General features: G+C 46.4%; 1 protein-coding gene across 10 annotated transcripts in view; it reads right to left on the reverse strand.

The window, feature by feature from the left end:
- COBL (cordon-bleu WH2 repeat protein) overlaps positions 1-26,076 on the reverse strand; it is a 263,034-nt gene that overhangs the window by 213,523 nt on the left and 23,435 nt on the right. The gene's annotated exons all lie outside the window — the stretch shown is intronic.

Raw genomic sequence — 26,076 nt, forward strand, 5'->3', positions numbered from 1 at the left:
TTAGCAAAATAACATGATCTAAAGAAAAATATATACATTAACAAAAGTACTAAGAATCCATTCATATCTGATCAAATCTCCCCCTCTCTATTCCTATAAGAAAAGCTTTTCAGTTAGGCCTCAATAATCAATGAGAAACACGTTGATTAATGAAATTAAACTTTAAAACTAATCCTTCAGGACACTGTGTATTTGACATAACAAAGGAAATGCATTATTTATTTACCTGTAATATAATGTACTTATTTGCTAATTTTGAAACTCCTTTTCCTGGAAATAAGATTGCTCTCTTTGAAATGTATTTTTATAACTAGAAACAACACTTTCAGTCACTGCTTTTACTCAATAAAAATAGTTAGAATTTATTATCCTAAATAAATGAAGAGAGTATGTTATATTTTAAAGAGTATAATTCTTTAAACAGTTAAAAACCAATATAGGATTTTCAAACATCTAAAAGAAAGGGCTCTTGTATATCTTATTTATAGAACTGTGTAATATCTAAAATTTGCATGAAAACTGAAGGGCTTCCTTTGTGGCGCAGTGGTTGAGAGTCCGCCTGCCGATGCAGGGGACACGGGTTCATGCCCTGGTCCGGGAAGATCCCACATGCCACGGAGCGGCTGGGCCCGTGAGCCACGGCCACTGAGCCTGCGCGTCCGTAGTCTGTGTTCCGCAACGGGAGAGGCCACAACAGTGAGAGGCCCGCGTACCGCAAAAAAAAAAAAAAAAATGAAAAGGGAGAGAGGGTGCCTGATTTTTCTTCATTCCTTTACTCCAATGACATTCACTACTTCTCTTCCATGCGTCAGTCTCTGGGGTAGAATCTGGGTAATGCCAACCAAGGATGATGTGGTCCCTTCTTGGTGCAAGTTCCCCGCTAATGGGAAACAGACAGACACTTACTAGAACAACAGGCTTGTGCCATGACCAAGGGTCACACCAAGTGCCCTTGGAGCTCAAGATGTAACTTTGGTGCAGCCACTATGGAGAACAGTCTGGAGGTTCCTCAAAAAACTAACAGTAGAGCTACATATGACCCAGCAATCCCACTCCTGGGCATATATTCAGACAAAACTATAATTCGAACAGATACATGCACCCCAATGTTCATTGCAGCACTACTCACAATAGCGAAGACATGAAAGCAACCTAAGTGTCCACAGACAGAGGAATGGATAAAGAAGAGGTGGTACATACAGACAAAGGAATACTACTCAGCCATTAAAAGGAATGAAATGATGCCATCTGCAGCAACGTGGATGGACCTACAGATTATCATACTAAGTGGAGTAAGACAGAGAGAAAGACATGTACCATATGATATCACTTATATGTGGAATCTAAAAAAATCATAGAAATGAACTCATTTACAAAACAGAAACAGACTCACAGACAGAGAAAACAAACTTATGGTTAACAATGGGGAAAGGTTGGGAGGGATAAATTAGGAGTTTGGGATTAATATATACACACCGCTCTATATCTGGGCCACAGAAGAAGCGGGCAGAGTTGATCTCCACACCCCCATCCCTAGACCCCGGCTTAGATTCCTGTCTGCTGCAGGTCTACACTGCACGGGGGACCCGTCCCCATGAGACAGGCCCACGTCACCACCCCAAGAGCATCTTGAACGAGTCATGCAGTCAAGACTTCGGCATGTTTTCCAACTACTTGGAGGTTTAAGGATTAAGGGTAACAGGGGCTTGATGCCGGAAATGAGTCGGGAAAAATTGTTCATAATGGCAAGAAGAAACTTTTTTTTTTTAAGGTAAACTGGTCTAAGTGTCTTTCCACACAGCAGCCGGAGGTCCCCGCTTTCCCGGTAAATTGTGCGTTCAGGTGAAACCCCAGCATGGTGAGGATGAAGACATCCCCAGGTATGGTAACAGGTCTCAGCTCCTGGCCTTCCTGAAGGTTTAAGGGCCTGGAGAGGACCAGGCAGACCAGTTTGGCCGGATCGCACTGCGGCTGGTGACACAGTCCCAGTGTCACTGAGTGCCTTTTTGGCAACCACCAGACATTCTGTAAGGATTCCCTACGCAGAAGCCCTCTGACACAGCAAGCGCTGTCCTGTTCCAAACCAGAGGAGGAGCCGTGTTTAGGGGATGCTGAGCCATGTGACACGGGCCCCGGAACCCAGCTCCACGTTTCACCCTCGCAGCAGCCCACAGGGAGGTGCATTACTCCCATTTTTATAAAAGATGAGACTGAGGTGAACTGCTGTCCAGCGACAACATGACTAGTCAAGGACGGAGCTGGGGTTCCCATGCGGGGCTGTCTGAGCCCAACCACCCTAAGATGCTCTGTGGGTCTAAATGACACCTTCCCCAGGTTCTCAGATTCTCAGAATCAAAGTGCAGGGCAGGAGGAGACGTGCACACAAGGCAGTTCTGTGGGGACCTGCTCATCACAGTGACAGCAGGAACAACTCAATGTCCATCCCTAGGAGGCAGTTTAAACAAACCATGATAGGGTCTCGCAGTGGAGGAACTCTGCAGTTCCTCTGCCGGACCAAGGCCAAGGGCAGTCTCTGTGAAGGCCGTTGTTTCACATAATTGTGAAAGAAAATACAGTTTAAAAAAGCTGTTCCTAAAACTTGAAGCAAAATGAACCAAATGCTTTTTTTTAACTGGACATTGAGTTGGTAACATCAAAACACTGCAGATGGGGTGCATGGGGCATAGGATGAAACAAAATACACTGTGTTGAAGGGGACGTGATGGGCCCATTAACTGTTCCCTCTGATAGATAGACAGACAGAAGGATAGACAGACATAGATAGATGATAGAAAAATATATTAGATCTATAGATAGATAGATAGATAGGCAGACAGACGTTGTTTTCCAACGGTGGGGCTGGAATGGCCTGAGGCCTCTCCTATCTCCTTCCAAGCCCGGGGTGCACGGAAGGGCTCTCCGTCACTAGCTGGTCATCCCAGCTTTTGTGTCTAACTTGAAGTTGCCTGGAAAGGCACATGACATTGGTCAGGTGCCTAACAACCGCGGGCAGCACCCAGGAAACCCAGGTGTGGTTCATCTCCAGCAGGGTACCTCAGAGGAGCCTCTTACCCTTCCCTTTACTTTCCTGGGTCTGACAGTCACAGGCTCCCGTGCCAGCTTCCAATGCCAGCAGCGTCTGCAATCCCACCCCCACTTCAAAGACAAGGCACAAGGGGTCAAAGATTAGGCAGCCCTGTGAAGGCAGAGGAGACCTAAGGGATTGGCGCTCGGAGAGCAGGGCCACTCTCCCAAACCCTGGGCTGGCCCAACAGGGAAAGGGCAGGCAGGGCGGCTGAGAGGTGAAGGCAGGAGGAACCCCAGGTGGCGGCTGGACAGCGAGGTCCAGGCAGAGCCCCTGGGCTCCTTGCAGGTGGAAGGGAGACGTCCTGCTTGCCAGCCCTGGGAACAGGACTCATCTCAGTGCAAAGACCGAAAATGCACGTGCAGAACCCTGGCATCCTTGGAGTGCCCCGGAAAGGAGGAGGGTGCGGGGCTCCCTGACAGCTGGCTATGCCGGGCAGCCTGCCTGTGACCCTCCCTCCATGGCCCAGGCTCCCTGCTTCCAACCAGGAGTTCAGAGTCACATGGATCGACGGTCCACGTGGATTCACAGGAGTGTGGATTCGCAGGTGTATGTACACCCACACACCCAAAGAAGCAGCCATCCCCGTGGTGTCCTGTCTACGTGAGGACACAGCTCTGAACTCATAACAAAACTCAGGGCCAGATGTGACCCAAAGGAGGCACGTTTCCCAGCATTTTATTTGACTCACAACCCTCTTTCACAGTCATATACAATATGACAAGTTCCCTTGGGGATCATTTAAAAGGATACTTAACAAATATTCATTACACATAAAGATAAATCTTGACTTGTTATGTAACTAGTGGTGCATACCGTGAGCCTGTTTTCATTTTATGGGAAACACCTTAGATGTGGGCAAATGAGTCACCAAGTGAGTAATGATTTCATTCTCTGTATGGGAACGAAATGTACGATAAAATGCAGACTGAAACTTAACTGTGTATTCTGGGCAAAACTGCTCTTGCAAACTGGATGTTTGACATTTTCCCTTAAGATCAAATGGCTCTTATTTTAAATGACAAAGGGAGAAATGGCTTTTCGGCTGCAACTTGCAAGCGCTTCTGCACAAACAGTGCAGTATGTGTAAGGACAGTCCCTACTCCCCAGGGAAGAAACAAATGAAGAGGTTTTAGGACGGCAGCAGCATACATGTATTTTCTAACTTGCAGTTTTACGGACACTTAGACCAAGAGGGATACCCCTTTTTGCTTGGATCCACAGCTTAGCTGTCTCGGGAGGAGAATCACAAGGCGAATTTGTATAATGAGCCTCTTCTTTATCTTCCCCATTAACTCACATCTCAACATCAGGGCCCCTTCTGTTTCTCACCTTTTTTTTTTTTGGCGGTACGCGGGCCTCTCACTGTTGCGGCCTCTCCCGTAGCGGAGTACAGGCTCCGGAGGCGCAGGCTCAGCGGCCATGGCTCACGGGCCCAGCCGCTCCACGGCATGTGGGATCTTCCCGGACCGGGGCACGAACCCGTGTCCCCTGCATCGGCAGGCGGACTCCCAACCACTGCGCCACCAGGAAAGCCCCTATTTCTACCTCTTTAACGATGCCAACCCTGGTACACTTTCCCAGTCCCCTGCTGTAAATCACTGCATAAAGGACCTTCTCCCGGCCCCTGTCTGGGTGTCCACCCGGCCTCTCCTGATGTGCACATGCAAGGTGGGCTCAAGACAACCACAAGGGTGAAGCCACTCAGGCTGGGAGCAGGGGCTCCATTTTTCTATATGCATTTATTATAAACAGAGACACATTACTAGTGTACTGTGAACATTACAGAAGTTGCCCAGAAATAAAACTTTGGAAAGGATAAGACATAAATTAAATACTTCCTTCCCCAAACCCAATGGATCATGAGGCAGGCCCACTGGGACACACACCCACCCTCTGCAGACTGCTCCTCTAAGAATGAGCAAGTGATATCAGTGGTAGCGACACGATGACCTGGACAGCTCGCTTCCCTCCACAGAGGGCAGGGTGTCTACTGTGTGGCATCTGGGACATCATCCCTGCCCATCCTCAATAAGGAAACGTTTCCTTCATCCCCCCAGGATGCAACCAGGGGTTTTAGTCCAATCAAGGGGTACAGAGCCGGGAACGGAGGAACGCAGCACCAACATCCCTAGCAGTCTGTCCAAAAGGAGGATTCACCAAGTACAGCCTACAGCACGGTAACCATTCCCTGTAGGAAACAGCATCTCTGCCCAAGCAGTGTCCTCTGAATTTACCAATAATAGCAGAGTGTGCACAGAACTTTCAATCTTCCTCAAAAATAGCCTTTCCTATCACACTTTCACAAAGTGACCAGAAATATTAATAATAATAGCTCCAAGTTAAGCGTTCACTGTGTGTGAGGTGCTGTATACATTTAAATTACGGGCTCTTCTTTGTTGCAAAACTCCTATATATCCTGGCTCCCCCCTCACCTCCTCAGAGAAGTTCTCTCAGGGTTACTTGAGATTCTGCCTCCCGGGCCTGAAGTCCTAAAAGTCCCTGCTGAATAAAACATAACTCTCAAAAAAAAAAAAAACTTATGGGCTCTTCACAACTCTAGAAGCAGGTGTATCATAACCCCTTTTTCCAGATGAGGAAGTAAGAACACGGGGTGTCTTAGGTTCCCCTCAAAACAGAGCTTGACTTTAGGTGCAAATCCCAAGGAAGCAAGAGTGAGGGGGTATCGGAGTGAGCCTGGGGTAGGGGCACAGACACGAGATAGCAGGGGGTACCCGGCTGCCCGTGGCTTGGTGACAAGCTAATTGCTCAGTGTCACTTCAGGCTGGTCCTGTGTCTCCCAGCAACCCAGGGGGCAGGAGGAAGGAAGTTTTATCCTCACAGCAAGTGGATCCTAAGTCACGTCCTACATCAGTGACCCCAGGGAAGGAGGAGAGAGATGCTCAGTATGGGAGGGAGGCCAGGGCTTGTCATGTGCTCGTGACATGGGGGACAAGATGCTGTCACACACAGAGTCCCTTGTCTGAGCAGTTGGGCCAGGAAGGGGAGCAGGCGTGCAGATCTGGAGGGGGTCAGGACCTGTCCAGGCAGCTCGCACGCAGGGCAGGATGGGAGTTCAGGGTCAGGAGACCTGGCTAGACCTTCCCCAGAGCTCCACGCGCCTCTGTTTCATGGTTTCCTCCAGGCGAACAGACAAGACTTCACTTAAACTACAGTAAATGTAATTGTGACTCTGGTTTGCCATAATAATCCTTGACTTTGTGAAAGCCAGAGTCAGAAAAGGGAGAGTATTTTATAGTTTCTTTATAGACACTGTCTATTAGTTTGTTTCGAGATGCAGTTAGAAAATAGATGTTCACAGCTCTACCAGCCCATCCCATCAAAGAATCTTGGGTCAAGAAACAAGGTATGCTCTGTTGCCCCCGAATGAAGATGTGGTAGGAAAAAGCCCCAGGGAAAACCCTAAGCTAGTGGACAGCTGTACCCACACAGGACAGAAGGAGTTCCTCAGAAGCCCCCTTGGTGTGCAGCTTCTCTTTTCCCCCATCTGGATTTAATCAAGTCAGCAAATCAGGAAAGTAGACAGGAACCAAAATATCTCCAACACGCACACTTCCATCTGAAGTCTATTTATACGCCCTCCGAGATGGACTTAGCTTTGGAAGCACCTGTGTTGTCTTAGAAACACTGTTGCCAAGCATAACCTGTGGATGGTAGCTGCCCCTGGACACCCGTCTGAGCACAGGCGGCTCCCTTGGAGCAAAATAAAATGCACCCTTTTAAGAAGAGAGGAAGAGAAAACATTTTCTCTAGAAAGGCTTCTTTATACAGCCCCAGTGTGGCAAAGCTCAGAGCCAGCACTGGCCCTGAGGTGGTGAATAGCAGTGGTTCCGTTCCAGAAAGCCTTCCAAACAAGATCTCCTCCAAAGACGCACATTCTTGGTTAGAGCACTGAACTTCCTCAATATGCTCATTCATTCATACAGGTACGATGCGCCTACTGTGTGCCAGTACCGTTCTCCAGAGTCTCGTGGGGAAAAGGGGGTCAGGGAACGCAGGGTGCATTTTTGGCAGCGGACAGAAACATGTGGCTTGCTCGCACTTGGCTTACTTCTAAAAGAGACAGTGTTTGTCGTTGGATAAATAGAGATAATGCAAATGCAAATATTCCGGGGAGAAATAACATACTGATGTCAAGTTCATAACGGTTGTCAGATCCTGTCATGAGACTGGAGTTTACTGGGAGAGTATTTTTAGAGAAAGTAGGGTGCTGAAAGGGGAAAATATAAATAGAGAAAAGAAAGATACACAAACGGAGATCTGAGCCCCAAAGGTCTTCCTCAGTATTAAGTGATGGCAATTTACTCAATACTACTATGTGCCGACCATGCATTTTACTGTTCAACTTAAAAAAACACCAGGGGCTTCCCTGGTGGCGCACTGGTTGAGAGTCCGCCTGCCAATGCGGGGGACGCGGGTTCGTGCCCCGGTCCAGGAGGATCCCACATGCCGTGGAGCGGCTGGGCCCGTGAGCCATGGCCGCTGAGCCTGCGCGTCCGGAGCCTGTGCTCCGTAGCGGGAGAGGCCACAACAGTGAGAGGCCTGCGTACCTCAAAAAAAAAAAAAAAAACCCAGAAGACTAGCAGATTTGAGAAATCTGTAAGTGTGTATATGTGTGATCCCAAAATTTAAGTCTTATTAATTTTTGGTAAAATTTAATTATTTCAGTAGAGATACTATGGGAGCTCATTAGCTATAGACAGGCCTCCTTGGCACCAACCTAAATCCCATTTATCTTTATGGTCCATGCGACGTCCTCGTCCCAGAAATCCTCATGGGATGACCCATCAGATCTGGTTCATGGCCGTGCAGGGGGTTCAGTGCATTGGTCCACAAGCTTTGGTGTATAAATTATGAACCACCTAGAGGGCATCTGATAAATGTGGATTCCCTAGTAGAGTCTGATTCCTGAATATTTAAAAAGCACCCTGGCTGGCGCTGAGCAGACTTTGAGAACCTCTTGCATGAGCCAACAATGGCGAAGCAAGCGGCAAGAAGATGGAAAGACAGCTCTGTATTGTGACCCGATCAACTTCGTGAACCTCAGCCTACCTTCTGTGAGACTTATATCCAGGTCCTTAAAAAGGATGGACTACGATGAAGACGTCCAGGAACAGGTACACTAACAATGGGCGTAAACAGTGGACTTGACCTGGCTTCCTCTGGTTCAAGTCCAGCCGCAGACGGCAGGGACAGCCCATCTCAGGGGTCGGCAAATTCCTGTCCCCTGTGTTTTCCTGTGGTCAGCAAGCTAAGAATATTTTCTACAATTTTTAAATGGTTGAGGGAAAAAAGCAAGATAAGAATAATATTCCATGGCATGAGAAATTACATGAAATTCAAATTTCAGTGTCCATTATTTATCGGATAATACGTCTTTAGTGGATCCCAGCCACACCTGTTTTTTTACATACTAAACGCTTATGTATGTGAGCTCAGTGCTGAGTGGGCTCCGCAGAGACACACAGTCTGAAAACATGTGCTATCTGGCCCTTTTACTTTGAAAAGTGTGCCAACTGCCGACCTGTAGGATACAATCCAAAAGCCTTTCAAGGGCACAGAGCCCTCGGGATCTGGACGTGCCAGCTTTATAACCTCACTCTCCCGGTGCCTCTTCATCCAGTTTCTTCAGCACTTTCTCGGAAACACACGACTGTCCTTGGAGCTGGTGGGCTGCCCTCTGGTGAGCAGCTCACTGCGGTTCTGCCAGCTCGGGAATACTCTACCCAAGAGGTGATTCTGTTATCCCCAAACTGCTTATCCCAGCAGGACCTAACTATTTTGATCACGTTGTTTAAAGAATACGTTACAGAACATAATGAGTGGAAAGAGACAAAATATGATTATTTTCGTGTAACCTAAGATAGATGTTTAAGGAAAACAAAGTTAAGTTGCTATGAATGAATGAATGACTGGTTTACTTAGGTGATGCAAAGTCTAAGGACTAAGGAGGAAAAAAAAATGTGTCAGTCCCAGGAGGGTTCTGCACTCAGATTTTTTTTAATTGAAGTTGATTTCTAATGTTGTGTTAGTTTCCAGTGTACAGCAAAACATATATATATATTCTGTTTCATATTCTTTTCCATTATGGTTTATCACAGGATATTGAATATAATTCCCTGTGTTGTACAGTAGGATCTTGTTGCTTACCTATTTTATATATAGTAGTTTGTATCTACTAATGCCCAATTCCTAATTTATCCCTCCTCCCCACTTTCCTCTATGGTAACCATAAGTATGTTTTCTACGTCTGCGGATCTATTTCTGTTTTGTAAACTGCACTCAGATTTGATCGAAATTCTTTTTAAGTTCTTAGCTGGTTTTAGAGAATCCGAAGCTGAAAACCATAAGCAATGAGTTCTGGGTGTGACCCTCTATCTAAAGATTGCAAAATACACGTAAATGCATATCTTTAGAACATTTCATAGTTTCAACTCACTCATTCATTTAAGCGATCAATCATGATCCCACTCCGGTCAGATCACTGGTTTCCACTATCACAGGCCGGCAGTTCCCTACACTCCCCGCTGTTTCATGGACAACTTCTCCCAACAGGGTCAATTCTGTCCCCGTCCTACAGCTAAGGGAGCTGTGCTTGGCTTTCGGTCGCTTGCCCGGGTCTCATAGCTGAGACGTGGTACGTTTACGTCCAGCCCCAGACAGCTCGACTCTGGGAAATAGCATCCTCAACCACTCCGTGATTCCGACTCCAGAGAAGCCAGGGCTAAAAGATATTCTAAATTATAAGACTTATAAATATTTTTGCTATCTAACACTCCACCATGGGCTATGAAGAAAAAGATTCACTTAAATTTGGAAGTTTGAAAAGGAAAATTCAGATTAGGGACAATTAACACACTCAGGAAAGAGACTTATCAGAGTTCCATTCCAGATGCTACACGTCAGTGAAAGTGTGCTCAGACATCTGAACGCTCAAGCCCAGGGCCAGAGGAGTCCACTCAAGTGATGGTTTTCTGATGTTTTCACCCCAAAGCCTGCACTTTGGGAGTCTCCACAGGGCAAGCAGGTGGGCAGGGTGCTAACAGGGGTCTCAGTGGCCCCACTGCCTGCAGTTAGAGGAAGAAACTGCACAACTTGGTCTGGCAGTCGGGGAGCCCCCTCTCTGTACCTCTGCGTCTGAGCATGCATCTATGGGACACACAGCAAACACCACCACCACCAACAGAATTCTCTTTTCTGGGAACAAAAGTCAAATCATACGCAACTGTAATGCAACCTCAAAACATAAAGCTAACCTACGTTGTGAATTTTTAATGTATATTCTAGCTTGTCACAAAAGTGTTTGGGGCAATCCGGCAGGCACCACTATTTAAAATCCCCTCTTTACCAAAACAATAAGCCCATGTCTGCAGTGACAGCCCTAACCAGGTACTGAGGCCGACTTACCTTCCAACACTCACTTCTGCTTTTAGAAGGGAAATTACCACCCACAGGCAGCTCTTGCATCCTAAGCAAATGGGCATAGTTATAGTGAATGGACTCACCTGGCATTTAACATCCAAATGAGAAGTTTCAGCAGAGAGGCAAACTAATTTTACCTATTGGAAGATAGTTCACTCACTTAATTCAATAACCAAATACAGGGAGTTCCCTGGTGGTCTAGTGGTTAGGATTCCAGGCTTTCACTGCCACGGCCAGGGTTCAGTCCCTGGTCAGGGAACTGAGATCCTGCAAGCCGCACCGCGCAGCCAAAAATAAATAAAAATAAATAAAAATAAATAGGTGAAGTTTAAAAAAATAATCAAATCCAAAAATACTTAAACACTTCAGTGGTTCTGGAATTCCAACACCTCACAAAACCTATTTTAGGTATTTCTATTTAAAGGGTCACTGAATCACCCCGGTTCGTGGACCCAGCCCTCTTGCTCCACCTGTAGCAACTGGACGTCCATCACCATGAAGTACCATCTTACCCAGACAGTGATTCTGGCTGGACCCTCTTCTCCTCCCTCACCTGTCCACTCTGTGTGTCACATCACGTCCCGGCCTCAACACTGCCTCCTTCACCGTTACCCCCAGCCTGTGCCCCTCCTGTTTAGGGCCCCCTCTCCCGCTGAGCAGACCTTCGCAAGAATCTCCAGCAGTCCCCTTCTTGTCCATGGTCACTGCTGCCTCTCTAAAGTCTGGTTTTTAAGGGACCTCTGAGATAATTGTATTGAAAAGAATTCTTCTCTGATGCAGACAACTGGCCTTGATTTTCAGCTCTGCATTTGTGTATGCACTGGTTTTGTCTGATATGGGAAACACCAATACTAACAAATTAAATAAAAATCATCTGGCTGCACTTCAACTCTTTAATGCCTGAACCTTTGATTCCCGAGCGACAGAACAGTGAGGAGTGATGCGGGCAGAGGGTCCTGGGCGGGGGGCGGAGAGTGGAGGCTAAGTGTGCACCCTCCAGGTGCATGGCGGCATCGACCGAAAGAACCTGCACAACCTAAAAGCCGAGTTATCTTTTATTCAGCGGACAGCACTGAGCACTTAAGCCTGGCACACAGGCTCTCGGGTAGCACTGAGGGACTGCTCTGAAGAGACAAGGGGGGAGCCAGGATATCCAGGAGTTTTTGCAACAAAGACCAGGTAGTAGGAACATCAAAAGATTACCGTTAATTCAAGAAAACCAGACATCTCAAGTTAAGGAATTTAGCGCTTTTCTATGCATCTAAGGGAAGATGCATGAGTCCGGGCTCACTGAAATCATCCCTTTGACGGGCACCTCGGCTACCTGGGGCCGGTGTCCCGTCTCTTCCCAACCTGAGCCTCTTCAGTGATGAGGAAGCTGTAATGTGATGGCTTGACGGCTGCAACACCCTTTGTGTACTGATACGGCAGCAATGTTGTCTTTTTCATTGATAACAGCAACTGGGCACTGCCAGTCCTTGGCCACGGGAGGGGCCAGGGAGGCAGGTCCACCCCAGGACCCAGGACACGCCCAGCTGCAGGAAAGGCCTGATGGCACATCCAGGAGATGCCAGAACAAGGCTGCATTTGTACCAACTCTGTTTATTTGCCTCTGCAGTAACACTGTGTGAAGCTAAAGGACATTCTCAACATCTAGGTACAGGACTCCCTTTGCACAACGAGAATGTTTAGACTGTCGGGGGACCTACCCCCACTTCCAGATCTAGCTGACGGAGCCACATCCAACAGGACTGGGCTGCCCCCCGGGTCCTGGCCCGTGTGGCTCCCACGTCCATCGGCCTCCCCACTTTTCAGAGCAGATCTGTGGGGAGGGAGGGCTGGGGAATGAGGCTCCACCAGAGAAAAGGAGTCGAGCCTCTTCTCGAGGAAAGGTCAGAGAAAAACAAACCAGTACCCCACCATCCGGGAGTAGATTGGCAAGCAGAGACCTGGGAGATGCAGGGGCACAGGCAGAGGGGCCCATGGGAGTCACGTGGGAAACTTGCAAAACTCCAGGGGCCCAGGCTGCCGGGACCCAAGTCCCTTTGGGAGGGGGCCCTTGTCCAGCTGCGACGCACCTAGTCAGCTGGGAGCTCCCTGAATTCTGCATGCATCCCTCCCCGCCAGCCCCGCAGGCATCTCCCCCACTACTCCAACCCCAGGCCAGGACAAAGTTATTCAAAAACAGTCATCCAGCGGTTAGAAATTCCAGCTGTCACCTCACCGTGGAAAATAAAAGCAACTGTCTCCTTGTCTTCCGAGAATGTTCATGGACCCTGATGACCTGCTGGAGCCCAACATGCCCCCGCCCCCCAGTTGTATTTTCTTTTTCCTCTCATCTGTCCCCGCCCCATGGCAGAGGGATTTGTGGATTTCTCTGTTTTAACAAAGAAGCCCTTATCACCTTCTTACGTACCCTTCAAGAGCAGTAAGCTCCCTTCCTTTTCCTAGGAAACGCTCTTTGTTTCTACAAATAAGACACTGGGATAAACACAGGAGGAAGTGTCCTGTGAAGAAGCAAACACCCAGCAGCTCAGCTGGTGAAGCTCATAATGGAGGACGTGCACTCAGACTCGAGGACAGCGCCTCATTTGGGTGACAAGAAAGCGGGAATTCTAAGGAATCCGTCTGAATTAGAACTCAGGATCTGGGCTGGACAGCCAACAGCCGGGAGCAGCACATTCCAACCTGTGATAAGATGTCCTTTACTCATTCAGGTCACTGTGGTAGGCAGGCTGGAGTGTCCCCCGCAGTAGTGTCCACGGGAAAGGGCACCTGCGGGAAGGGGGTCCCCCTGGGGGTGGCCTGCCCTTGCCCCTCAGGCCTCACCCCCCTGCCTTCTGTGAGTCTGCAGGGAAGCAGGGGCTGGACGCGGTGTGGACCATTCCCTGAGGTGCCTGGGGCCAGAGCAGGGGTGGAGGTCCCCAGCCCTAGAAAGAGTGTGGCCTCCAGCACACAGGGCAGAGGGGGTCATCGGAGACTCAGGAGTAAAGAGGAAGATGGGCCAGATAAGGACGGTAAAGTGGAGCAGAGGGTGCTGCGGAGGGTGAATAGCTGGTGCTGAGTCAGGGACACGTCTAGAAGCGCTGACCCCGCCCCCCAGATGGCTCCAGCAGGGCCCCATCGCCAACCTCTGCAAAGGCAGCAGTGGGGCCGCACCATAGGCCCAGCAGGATGGGGATCCCTGGGTGAGGCTTCCCTGCTGCCATGACAACCATGGATGCTCTGGTCCAAGCAAACGTTGCGCTGAGTCAAAAACTGCCAGGTCTGCGCTTGCGAAGGTCTGGGCCAGTCATTCAGCCTGAGAAAGGCCGCGACCCCTGCCCACAGCCTGAAGGGTGCGACTGCACCTGAAGTCCGCAGCTGGGCCTCTGCGCCTCGCTGGCCAGGTTCACTGTCAGCAGGCAGGCAGCGTTCAGGTCCACGCACGCTTGCCTGGACTGGTTTCCCAGGACAAGGTCACTAATAAGACCCCCACAAGAAGTGCGTATTGAACCCTCTCCCCCGCAAGGACGCTGATGCAGGAAGTGAGCCAGTAACTGAGCTCATAAAGTCGTGCCTCTGCCTGAAATCGCTGGGGCTTCTTGGACGGCAACAATTCACAGAAATAAATGGGTGAACTGTATGGTATGTAAATTATACCTCAATAAAGCGTTATTTTTTAAATTATGGAAACAGAATGTTTATTTCAATGTAAAGTCTCTACCCACTAAAACTCTAAAGTCCCAAAGTAAATTTCTAAAATCTCTTGAACCTTCGTTGATGTGTCCAACCTTCATCGTTTGGAAAATAAGACTTTTTAAAAGGTGTTCTTCCTGGGCTTTCCTGGTGGCGCAGTGGTTGAGAGTCCGCCTGCCGATGCAAGGGACACGGGTTCGTGCCCCGGTCCGGGAAGATCCCGCATGCCCGCAGAGCGGCTAGGCCCGTGAGCCATGGCCGCTGAGCCTGCGCGTTCAGAGCCTGTGCTCCGCAACGGGAGAGGCCACAACAGTGAGAGGCCCCGCCTACCGCAAAAAAAAAAAAAAAGGTGCTGTTCCCTTCCTTTCTTTGCTTTTATTTTCTTGAAAAGGTATTGATTTAGATGGCCTAGGAGGCAGCTGGCGGGGGGAAGGAGTGGGACATATGCAGGGCATTAAAGGGGTAAGTACGTCCATCTACGGATGGTTCTGGAAACCAGGCTCTTGGTGTCAGAGCTGGGAGTCAGCTCTGCGGCGAGTGGGAGCCTGGGAGGTACAGCGTGTGCGTGTATGAAGATGTGCCCGTGGGTAGGAGGAGGGAAACAGGGAGCGCGTCAGAGCAAATGCAAGTATCGATAACCGGGGAACTGGGATGAGTGCTGAAGGGGATTCTTTGTAGTAAGTGCGCAACTTTCCTATAAACTTGACATCCTTCCAAAATAACCGATTAAAAAATATACTGGTAGAAAATGGAGAAAGGACTATCGAACCGCACAAGGATACTGGGGGTAATTTCCATCTGATTCTTCAGCCAGCACGAGAGCCAGCACCCGCCCCTCCTATCTCAGTCTCTCCAACACCCCGACCTCCCAGCCCCTCCCCCGTCTCTTGGCCCCTGGTTTTTCTGTCTCTGCTGCTCCGTGTTTCTCCAGACTCCTCTGCTCCTTTTTCCTGCCTTCCACAGACTGACCCTCTTTCTTTCCTTCTCCTTCCTGCTCCCTCCCCACCTACCCAATAGAGAACTCAATTCCAAAAGGAGTTAGAGTGTATCTTTTATTATTTAGGATGTATAAGATATAAACATTTACAAAGAATTTGAGAAACTTTATAATAATTTATTATTTTCTTCTTAAATAACAGTTTTGGTCACTTTCTAAATTTTAGAAGTATAATGAGTAAAGAGTATTTTTAAATTTTTCTCTCTGGATAAAAAAAGTAATTACTTTTTTTACTCTCTATATAGTCTTTTGTTCTCCCTATGGGTTAGTCATCCTTAATTTTAAAAAAAGTTTCTGTGATCCTAATTTGCCTCTGGGACCTATGTGGATATAACTAATAACAAATAACAGATGGACAGACAGACAATGGACAGGTGGATGGACAGATGGACTGCTGGACAGAGAGAAGATGCATCATTCTTTCTGCACTGCAGTCCCAGTGCCATCAAACGCAGGTGACAACAAGGCCACCGTCCCAGGCGGCCACAAGAACTCAGTGTGCTCATGTCCTGCAAACACACACAGCACAGAGCTGCCATGTAAGAAGCATCAGGAGAGGACCGCGGATGGGCCATCTCCCTTCTCCGACATGCTTTTTGAACCCCTGGCCACACACCAGAGCAGATCAGTTTCATGTTATTTACTGACCTCCTTCCTGCGCCTACATGCTAGGCATGTACAAAACAAGAAGCGCAGCCCCTGGGGACACCTAAAGGACAATCCTATCTCTGGACCAAAAACACAGTGGCCGCAAACGCTAGCACGTAAATACCCATATCAAATGATAAATAAATTTAGAAGCTCCACATTCACAGAAACTCTCTCTCTCTCTCTCTCTCTCTCTCTCTCTCTCTCTCTCACACACACACACACACACACACACACACACTCTGAACAGGGTGAACTTGATCCAGAGCTTAGCCAACCTGAGAACCAGCCCCAGGGAGAGCACTCCCATTTATGGCCACCCGTCCCCTCCTTCAGCTCCACAGGAGACAACGGTGCTATATTTAGACGGGTCCGTGATTCCAGACACCGAAGCCAGGGAGCACGGCTCAGCCTCTTCCAAGCACTCCTCTTCCAAAAGCCAAGTGACCACGAAAATAATAAAACGACAGCTATAATCTGTAGAACTGGGGGTGGGAGGAAGCCCCCACAGGGGATGTGTTTTCCTTGCCGATTTCAGCATGGGGATGATTGGCGATTTCAGCGTCGGCTGGGCTGCTGACTCTTCATATGCTTCCCTGCACCAAGCCCTGCGCCCACGCAGCATGCCGCCTGCGGGAACACTCCTTTCCCAGACACTCGGGCCTGTGAGCAATGGTACAGCTGTTGTCACTCTCAGGTTACCAGCACACCCCACCCTGCGTACCAGCCCAGCACCCGGAGGCTAATGATCACAGGGCTTAGCTTTTTCAAATCCCAGTCATTTACTGCGAGGCCGCACAACAAATTTATGTGAAAGGCATTGCACACGTTTTACAGTCTTAGTGAAATCATAAAGTTTTAGTGTTTTAAAAATTACTTACTAAAACCCAGGTAATTCTAATAAGGGATAGAGCCCAGAAAGCGTACGGGAGAAACGAATGAACAGCCGTGCCCTAACTACAAAAAACGAAATGAAATGTGTGGCGTTCGTTACTGGGTGTGCTTCCAAGGGTGCATTATACTTTCTTCGATAATTTTATTTCCTCTCTGTTTTCAAATAAACTGCCTGAAATGTCAACTACATTTACTAGGCCCTACAATTATTATTTTGATAGGAGATGCTTTGACACATGACTTTTTCAATAGACTTTGTTTTTAGTTTCGCAGCAAAATTCGGCAGAAGGTACAGAGAGTTCCCAAGTAACCCTGTCCCCACACATGCCTAGTCTCCCCCACTATCAACAGCCCACAACAGAGTGGTACCTTTGCTATAACTGATGAACCTGCATTAGCGTCGTTATCACCGAGAAACCCTAGTTTACTTTAGGGTTCACTCTTGGTGTTATAGATTTTATGGGTTTAGACAAATGTATAATGATGTATCCACTGTTGTAGTATCACACAGAGGAGTGACACTGCACTAAAAGTCCTTTGAGCTCCACCTGTTCATCCCTCCTCTCCTCCCCGACTCCCTAACTAGGCAACCACTGATCTTTTCATTTTCTCCATAGTTTTGTCTTTTCCAGAATGTCACATATTTAGCATCATACAGTGTGTAGCCTTTTCAAATTAACTTCTTTCACTTAGTAATGCATGTAAGGTTCTTCCATGTCTTTTCATGGCCTCATAGCTCATTTCCTTTCAGTGCTGAATAGGATTACACTGTCTGGATGTACCAGGCACATACATCTTAAAAGAAAAAGGAAATGGTTCCGAAGGAATAAACACTCTATGCCCCGTCTCTCCCACTCACTGCAGCTGTAACACCTGGCCGGAAGGCATGGAGCAGCGATTTGAGAACTCTGAGACATAAACTATAACAGGCGAACTGGGGATGAAGCCTGGAATTACAATACCACCAAACTGGTGCTCAGTTTACCATTTTTTCGAGTCCTGACTCAATGCAGCATGAACTGTACAGAGGACAAAGGCATGGACAGAGTGCCTGCTCCCAGGGCAGGGGAGGGGGCCCTAGTGCTCAGAGAGAATGGGGGAGGCCCCTGTACACTCACCCCTGCTCTCGCGAGCCCAGTCCCAAGCAGTCTCGTGGTGGTAGGGCTGCTGGCACAGTGGGGGCCAAAGGACCCTGGAACTCTGAGTAGCTGTGCTTCTGAGATGGTAGCGTAAACCCCACTGCTTTTTCCACTCTCTGTTCTTCTGCTGCTTTGCTCCAGAAGTGGGCAGTCCCAGGAACTGCATCTCGGATCCGGGTAAATAAAGCCCCAGTTTTCTGGCTGGAGCACCAAAAGGGGAAGCCCAGAGAAGCAGACAGCCCTGGAGAGACTGCAGAAAAGGAGGAGCTCAAGAAACTCCATGAAGTCGTATGAACTCCCTGTGGCATCTCCAAACCGCACCAATGTGGATCTGACCCTTAGCAGCAGTCACAGCCTTTGAGAACTGGACTGTAAGACAGACCGTCCCCCGGGGCCCAGACTGGCCATGGGTGGCACAAACGTGGGGAAAATCTGAAAGCATCGTAAAGGCTTTGTAAGCAGAACTGACACTGAAACAATAACCACGGAAAGCTTGGCAGAAATTTAAACTGAACTCAATTGAGTCAACTGCCTGATAGAACAAAAATATCAACATTCTCATAAGACTTAACTAAAAGCCAGAATATCATAACGTAATATTCAACAAGTCTATCCAAATTTACTCATCTCAATTCACATGGGGAAAGGCAACCATCAGACGCCACGGCAAGATGATCCGTAGAGCGGAGCTGTTTCACAGAGACTTTAAAGCAAACGTCACAAGAGCACTCCAAGAAGTAAGAGCAAATACACTTGAAATCAATGGAAACATAGGACGTCTCAGCAAAGGAACAGAAGATACAAAGAAAACGAAAAGGAAATCTTAGCTTTGAAAATACAATAACTGAAATTAAAAACACCTTGGATGGGCTCAAGAGCAGATTCACTGATTTTGAGTATCTGTCCATATAAATTCTCCAATCTGAATAACATAAAGAGAAATGATTGACAAAAAGTACACACAGACTCAGGAACCGATTAGACAACACCAAAAGGTCTAATATGTGTGTCAACAGACCCCTAGGAGGAGAGAAGAATGCATTGCAGAAGAAAATATTTCAAGAAATAATGGCAGAAAACTCCCCAAATTTGGTAAAAGACATAGCCTGCAGATTCAAGAAGTTCAGTAAACCCCATATAGGACAAATATAAACAAAGCTACCCATGAGGATGTTATAACCAAACTATTTAAAGATAAGGAAAAAAATCATGAGAGCAACAAGACAGATCCTCATTTCTTATATGAGAATGATCTGAACAACTACAGAAACTATAATAGCTAGAAAGAAGTGGGGGAAAGCGCTTTAAAGTACTGAAAGAAAAGAATTATAAGCCCAGATTTCTATATCTAGCAAATATATGCTTCTCGCATGAAGATGAAATAAAGACATTCTCAAATGAAGGCAAAGAGAATTCACTGCCAGCAGAACTGGTCTAAAAAAATGGCTAAAGTAAGTTCTTCAGATTAAATGAAAACAATGAGGAGGAAACTTGGAACATGAGGGGCAACAGAAATGATAAACATGTAGGCAAACATTAAGAGGCGGTTCTTCTCTTCTTGAGTTTTTTACAATACAGATGTAACACATAACCATGGAGAATGCCTATATTCCACATGAAATGATACAGGACTGATTCTAGGGAGACTGTGAAACGTTTGTATATTTCAATCCATACAATTTCAATCCCCTACAATTAAACAAAAGTTACTTAAAAACCACAGTAGAAAAATTAGAATGAGACACTAAGTTTTTTCAAATAACTCGAAAGAAGTCAGGAAAGGGGAAACAGGAATGCAAAACAGGCAAGAAAGGGAAAAAAATAACTAAATTGTTGACCTAAATTTTAAAAAATCAATAAAAACTACAGATCAATGTTTTTCATTCATATAAATAGTTTAATGGAATTTAATGGTTTGATGCTATGATTTAATGTGAATGGTCTAAACACTTCAGCTGAAAGATGGATTATTCAAATATATACTGTCTTCAAGAAACTTACTTTAAATATAATGAAATAGGCAGTTAAAGTAGTATTATGGAAAAAATATACCATGCAAACATTAACCAAAAAAAAGCTGGAAGGGTTATGTCAATATGAGATAGAGATAATATGTCAGAAAATTCAAGAAAATTACCAGGGATAAAAAGGGATATTACATAATAATAAAGGGATCAATTCGTCAAGAAGACATAAGAATCCTAAACTTCAACACACCAAACAAAGACACTTTGAAATACATGAAACAAAAACTAACAAAACTCATCAGAGAGATAGACAGATCCACAACTAAATTTTGAGACAACAGTCCTCTCTTGGTAATCAATATAACTAATACACAGTCAACAGGATACAGAAGAACTGAATGACACTATCAACCAACCAGATCCAATTGACATTTCTGCAACTCCATTCAACTGTAGCAGAAAACAGCTGTCTAGTGCACATAGAACACTCACCAAGATAAAACATCTCCTGGGTCACAAAACAAACCTCACCAGATGCAAAAAGAATTGAAGGCATGTAAAATATGTTCTCTAACCATACTGGAATCTGACTAGAATCAATAACAGAAAGAGAACCATAACATTTCTAAGCACTTGGAAACTGCTTGTATTATAAATAATATACTTATAATAATCCATGGGATATAAAGGAAGTTTCAAGGACTTGAACATAAATGAATAAATAAATTAAAATTGATGGGATGATAACAAGGAAGTGCTCAGAAGAAAACGTATTATAGTATAAAATGCTTATTTTAGAAAAGAAATGTCTGAAATCAATAATCTGAGTTCCACCTAATTAAATTAAAACAAGAGAAAATAAACGGAATCATGGAGAAGTCAGATAACAATAAAGATTAGAGCAGGGCTTCCCTGGTGGCGCAGTGGTTGAGAGTCCGCCTGCCGATGCAGGGGACACGGGTTCATGCCCCGGTCCGGGAAGATCCCACATGCCGCGGAGCGGCTGGGCCCGTGAGCCATGGCCGCTGAGCCTGCGCGTCCGGAGCCTGTGCTCCGCAGCGGGAGAGGCCACAACAGTAAGAGGCCCGCGTACCGCAAAAAAAAAAAAAAAAAAAAAAAAAACATTAGAGCAGAGAAAACCCAAAGAAATAGAGAAAATGACAACAAAAGTTGGTTCTTTGTAAATAAAATAAAATAAATTTGTAAAGCAAACAAAGTTGATAAATATATCACAAGAGTGATAGAAAAGAGAGAAGATACCACTTAGTAATATGAAGAATTATAAAGAAGATATCACTATAGAAACCACAGATATTAAAAAGAATAGTAAGGGAATGCCCTTCACAGATCCATGCACACAATTAAACAACTTACGTGAAATGGACCAGTTCCTCAAAACCACAAACTACCAAAATCTCACGGAAGATAAAATAGATGATTCAAATATACTTATTTAAAAATTTGAATTTGTAGTTAAGAACACGTAAAAGGAATCTTCAGGCCCATATTGCTTCACTGGCAAATTCTACTAAACATTTAAGGGAAAAAAAATTATACCAATTCTACCAAATCTTTTCCAGAAAATGGAAAAGGAGGAAACACATCTCAAATCGTTGTATGAGGCCAATATTACACTAATGCCCAAACCAGACAAATACATCACAAGAAAAGAAAACTAAGTACCAATACCCCTCATGAACACAGATGCAAAAATCCTCAAAAAATATTAGCAAACAGAATCAGGGACATATAAGAAGAAGAATACAGCACAACGAAGTGGATTTTATCTCAGGAATACAAGGCTGGTTCACTATTTTAAAATCAATAAATGTAACTCACCATATTGACCATCTACAGAAGAGAAACCACATTAACATATCAATTTAAAACAAGAAAAGCATTTGGCCTAACTCAACATCAACAAGTCTCAGTGAACTAGGAGTAAAGGGAGCTTCCTCTACAAAAAGCCTCCAGTTGTATCATACTAAATAATACTAAAGGCTGAATGCTTTCTCCCTACGATCAGGAGCAAGGCAAGGATGTTGACTCTCAGTCCTCCTAGTCAACCTCAAGCCAGAAGTCTACACTGTGCAATAAGAAGAGAAAAAATAAACAAACGAAAGCCATAAAGATTGGAAAGAAAGGAATAAAAATATATGTATTTTCTAGGCATACATAGTCAATCCTGAAGAATCTGCAAAAAATCAAACCAAAACAGAAACCTCATACAATTAATAAATGAGTTCAGCAAGGTCACAGGAGACAAGGTCAACACACAAATCAATTCTATTTCTACACAACAATGAAAATTGGAAACTGAAGTTTCAAATTCCACTTATGATGGTTCCAGAAATGGAAAATATGTAGGTATAAATGGAGCCAACATAGATGAGAGCTAGCAATATATGCTGAAAATGACAAGAAACTCATCAAAGAAATTTAAAAAGACCTAGACAAATGAAGAGATATATCATGTTCATGGAGCAGAAGACTCAAATTAACTTACGGAGTTAACAACATTTCAGGCAGGATTTATTTTGTAGACATAGATAAACTGATTCCAGAATTTTTATGGAAAGGCAGAGAAATGAGACTAGCCCAAATAGTTTTGAAAAAGAAGAAAGCTGGAAGAATCACATTACCCTGTTTTAAGGCTAAATATAAAGCTACAATATTCAATGGTACTGGTGAAGGAACAGGTATAAATCAATTAAAAAAGATAAAGAATCAAGAAATAGATCCACAATGAGACAAATGAACTTAGTTACAAAACAGAAACAGACTCACAGACTTAGAAAACAAACTTATGGTTACCAAAGGGGAAAGGAGGGGAGAGGGATAAATTAGGAGTTTGGGATTAACAGATACACACTACTCTATATAAAATAGATAACCAACAAGGACCTACTGTATAGCACAGGACACTATACTCAATATCTTAAAATAAACTATAATGGAAAAGAATCTGAAAAACGATGTATATACACACGTATATATATATGTATATATGTACGTATATATATAGTATAATTGAATCACTTTGCTGTATACCTGAAACTAACACAACATTGTAAATCAACTCTATCTCAATAAAAAATTTAAAAAAAGAAATGGATCCACCCAAATATGGGCAAGTGATTTTTGTTTTGTTTTTGTTTTCGTTTTCGGCGGTACGCGGGCCTCTCACTATTGTGGCCTCTCCCGTTGCGGAGCACAGGCTCTGGACGCGCAGGCTCAGCGGCCATGGCTCACGGGCCCAGCCGCTCCGCGGCATGTGGGATCTCCCCGGACCGGGGCACGAACCCGTGTCCCCTGCATCGGCAGGCGGACTCTCAGCCACTGCGCCACCAGGGAAGCCCAGGGCAACTGATTTTTGAAGAAGGAGCAAATGACAGTCTTTTCAAGAGCTTTGTTGGAACAACTGGATGCCCTATGCCAGAGAAAGAAGAGAGCACGACAAGGAGGGGAAGAAGAACTCATCTAAATCTAACGCCTTATATAAAAATTAACTCAAAATGCATCACAGAGCTAAATGGAAAAGTAAAAACATGGGAGGAAATCTTCATGACCTGGGGTTAGGCAACAGTTCTCAGACATGGCACCCAAAGCATGTCTAAAGCATGAAGTGTAAAAAAAAAAACCCAAAAAACAAAAAAATGGTTTTCCTCACAATTTAAAACATCTAATCTTCTAAAACACTGCTAAAAGAACAAAAAAACAAACCACAGGGAGAAAAATACCTGCCAATCACATATTTGAGCAAGGATTTGTATCACCTTAAATGACGACTCTTCAAAACACGGTAAAAGAAAATGAATAATCCAATTAAAAATAGTCAAAAGACCAGAACAGAGATTCCACCAAAGAAGATCTATGGACGGCAAATAAACGCATGAAAAGTGCTCAACATCACTAGCCATTCGGCAAATGGGAGTTAAAACCATGATGTGGTTCCACTCCACACCTATGAGGGCGGCTACAGGAAAAAAGTCTTGAAAATACCAAGAGATGGTGCGAATACAAAGCGATTGGACGTCTCGTATATGCTGGTGGGAATGCAAAATGGTACAACCACCTGGAAAACACTTTGGCCGTTTCTTACAAAGTTAAACATACCCCCTCTGACCCAGTCCAGGAACGTTTATTGCAGCTCAGTACACAATCACAAAGCAGTGGAAACAACCCTGATGTCCTTCAATGGATGGACGGGTAAACGAACTGGGTTGGATCCACACAATGGGCCACGACTCAGCGATGAAAGTTAAATGAGCCGCTGAGACACGCAAGAAGTCGAATCTCAGAGGCGGTCGCTGAAAGAAGTTACTCTCGAAAGGACACTCACTGCATGAGGACATTTAGACGGCAGCCTCAAAAGACAGAATGGTAGTGATGGACAACAGATCAGTGGTTGCCAGGGAGACTACGAGGGAGGCTGGGGGGGGTCTTGGGGGTGATGGGACTGTTCTGTGTATCCTCGTTGCAGGGCTGGCTGGTTGAGCAGATCTATACGTGTGGTTAAAATTCAAGGAACTGGACACCAAAGAAGTCAAGCTGACTCTGCATGAATTTAAAAAATAAAATTTAGAAAACACAAAGAGAAAATAAGAGCTGGATTCAGGTTGCCAGTCTTCACGATAGATGTTCATGGAAAATCCTTCTTCCGCTATCCTGCCCCCAGAACCTTCCAGGCCAGCGTCAGGTGTCGGTGCTCCATCTGCCCTCACTTCACACACACACACACACACACACACACACACACACACGCTCACTCACTCTCAGGGCCCTGGTGACAGCAGTACCACATGACAGCAGAAAACCAATCGGTTTGGTTTTACAGACTGTAATCCCGGTTCTCTGACGCTGGGAGGATAACAGAGAAAAATGCCAGCTGCCTGTTACAGGTGGGCGTCAGATAAACGGTGCTGATGTGGGACTCACTTACACTAAAATACATCCCTTGTTTATCTGAAAAATCACACGACAGGCATCCCGTATTTAATTTGGCAACCCTAGGTCGCAGAGGTTCTCGGTGCCCCCAGGCCGTGGCACCCTCGGGACCGCCCAGGCGGGTGGGTATGAAGTGAAGCGGTCGGCCCGTGGGGACGCCCCCCTTGCTTGGCCTCAGCAGGAACAGGCCACAGAGGTGGGGCTCTACAGGCAGCCTCCCCGCCAGGTGCAGAGCCCAGGGCTCCTCGGCCCCTTCATCTCACCCCTACCCCAAGGGAGAGCTGCTGTTTTGTGTCCTGCTCCAAAGCGACGGCTCCAGACCGTGCTTTGCCCACCACCCCAGGCTCACGGTCAGACACCCAGCCTGAGGCTGTGCGACTCTGAACGACTCTGCGTCTCCCTGAGCCACACGTAAACGAGGCTAGTAGGACCCGTCCTGCCCTCCCCACGGGCCTCCATGGACAATGGAAACTCGGTGCCGGCCAGAGGGATTGGCAACGGGCCCCTCAAATGTCCACTGTTCTCTTCCTCATTGTTGACAAGTCACCCCACCTGCTCACCAGTCCATCCATTCTATCTGTGACACGCGTCTCCATCCGCGCCAACAGCCTGTCCACGGGCTCCGATCACAACCTCTTCTTCTACCTGGGCCTCCACGGCAGCTCCCACCTCAGCCTCCCGCCCCAGCCTCTCCCTCCCCATGGCACCAGGGCTGTCTGCTGACAGAGCTGATGAGCTTCCAGCCCCCCTCAGCAGCCTAGCAGATGGACGGGCTCTAATGGGCAGCACGAAGCCCACCATCCTTCCTCCCTGGAGAACCAGCTCGTCCTTCCAGAAACAGGCCGTGCTCTCGGACACCTCCGTGCCTCGCTCCTGCCATCCGCTGTCCCCTGGCACGGAACGGCCGATCGTCCATTTCCTACCCATGGCCTCCCAGGCGAACAGACACAGCCCCGTCAGCGCGTGCCTGGAACGTGGTACCCACAACAAGGCAACCACAGTGACCCAGCTCCATGACAGGCTCCTCCACTCTGCCAGCAGCTGACCTCACACTCCACACACAGTAGGTGTGCTAACAACATGTGTCAGGTAGAAGCGAGCATCTCCGGCAAGCCACAAAAGGTAGGTGGGCAGCAGTGACCACAACTAACCCCTGCGAGTAATTAATGATCTCTCGGTGCCAGGAAAAATGATGGCTCCTCTGAGGAGCAGAGCTTGTCTTCCTTTCAGTGATGAGAACTATGGCAATCAGGGCTTCCTTTTCTGCCCAGCTTGTCA

Source organism: Pseudorca crassidens, chromosome 8, assembly GCF_039906515.1.
Source record: "Pseudorca crassidens isolate mPseCra1 chromosome 8, mPseCra1.hap1, whole genome shotgun sequence".
Lineage (NCBI taxonomy): Eukaryota > Metazoa > Chordata > Mammalia > Artiodactyla > Delphinidae > Pseudorca > Pseudorca crassidens.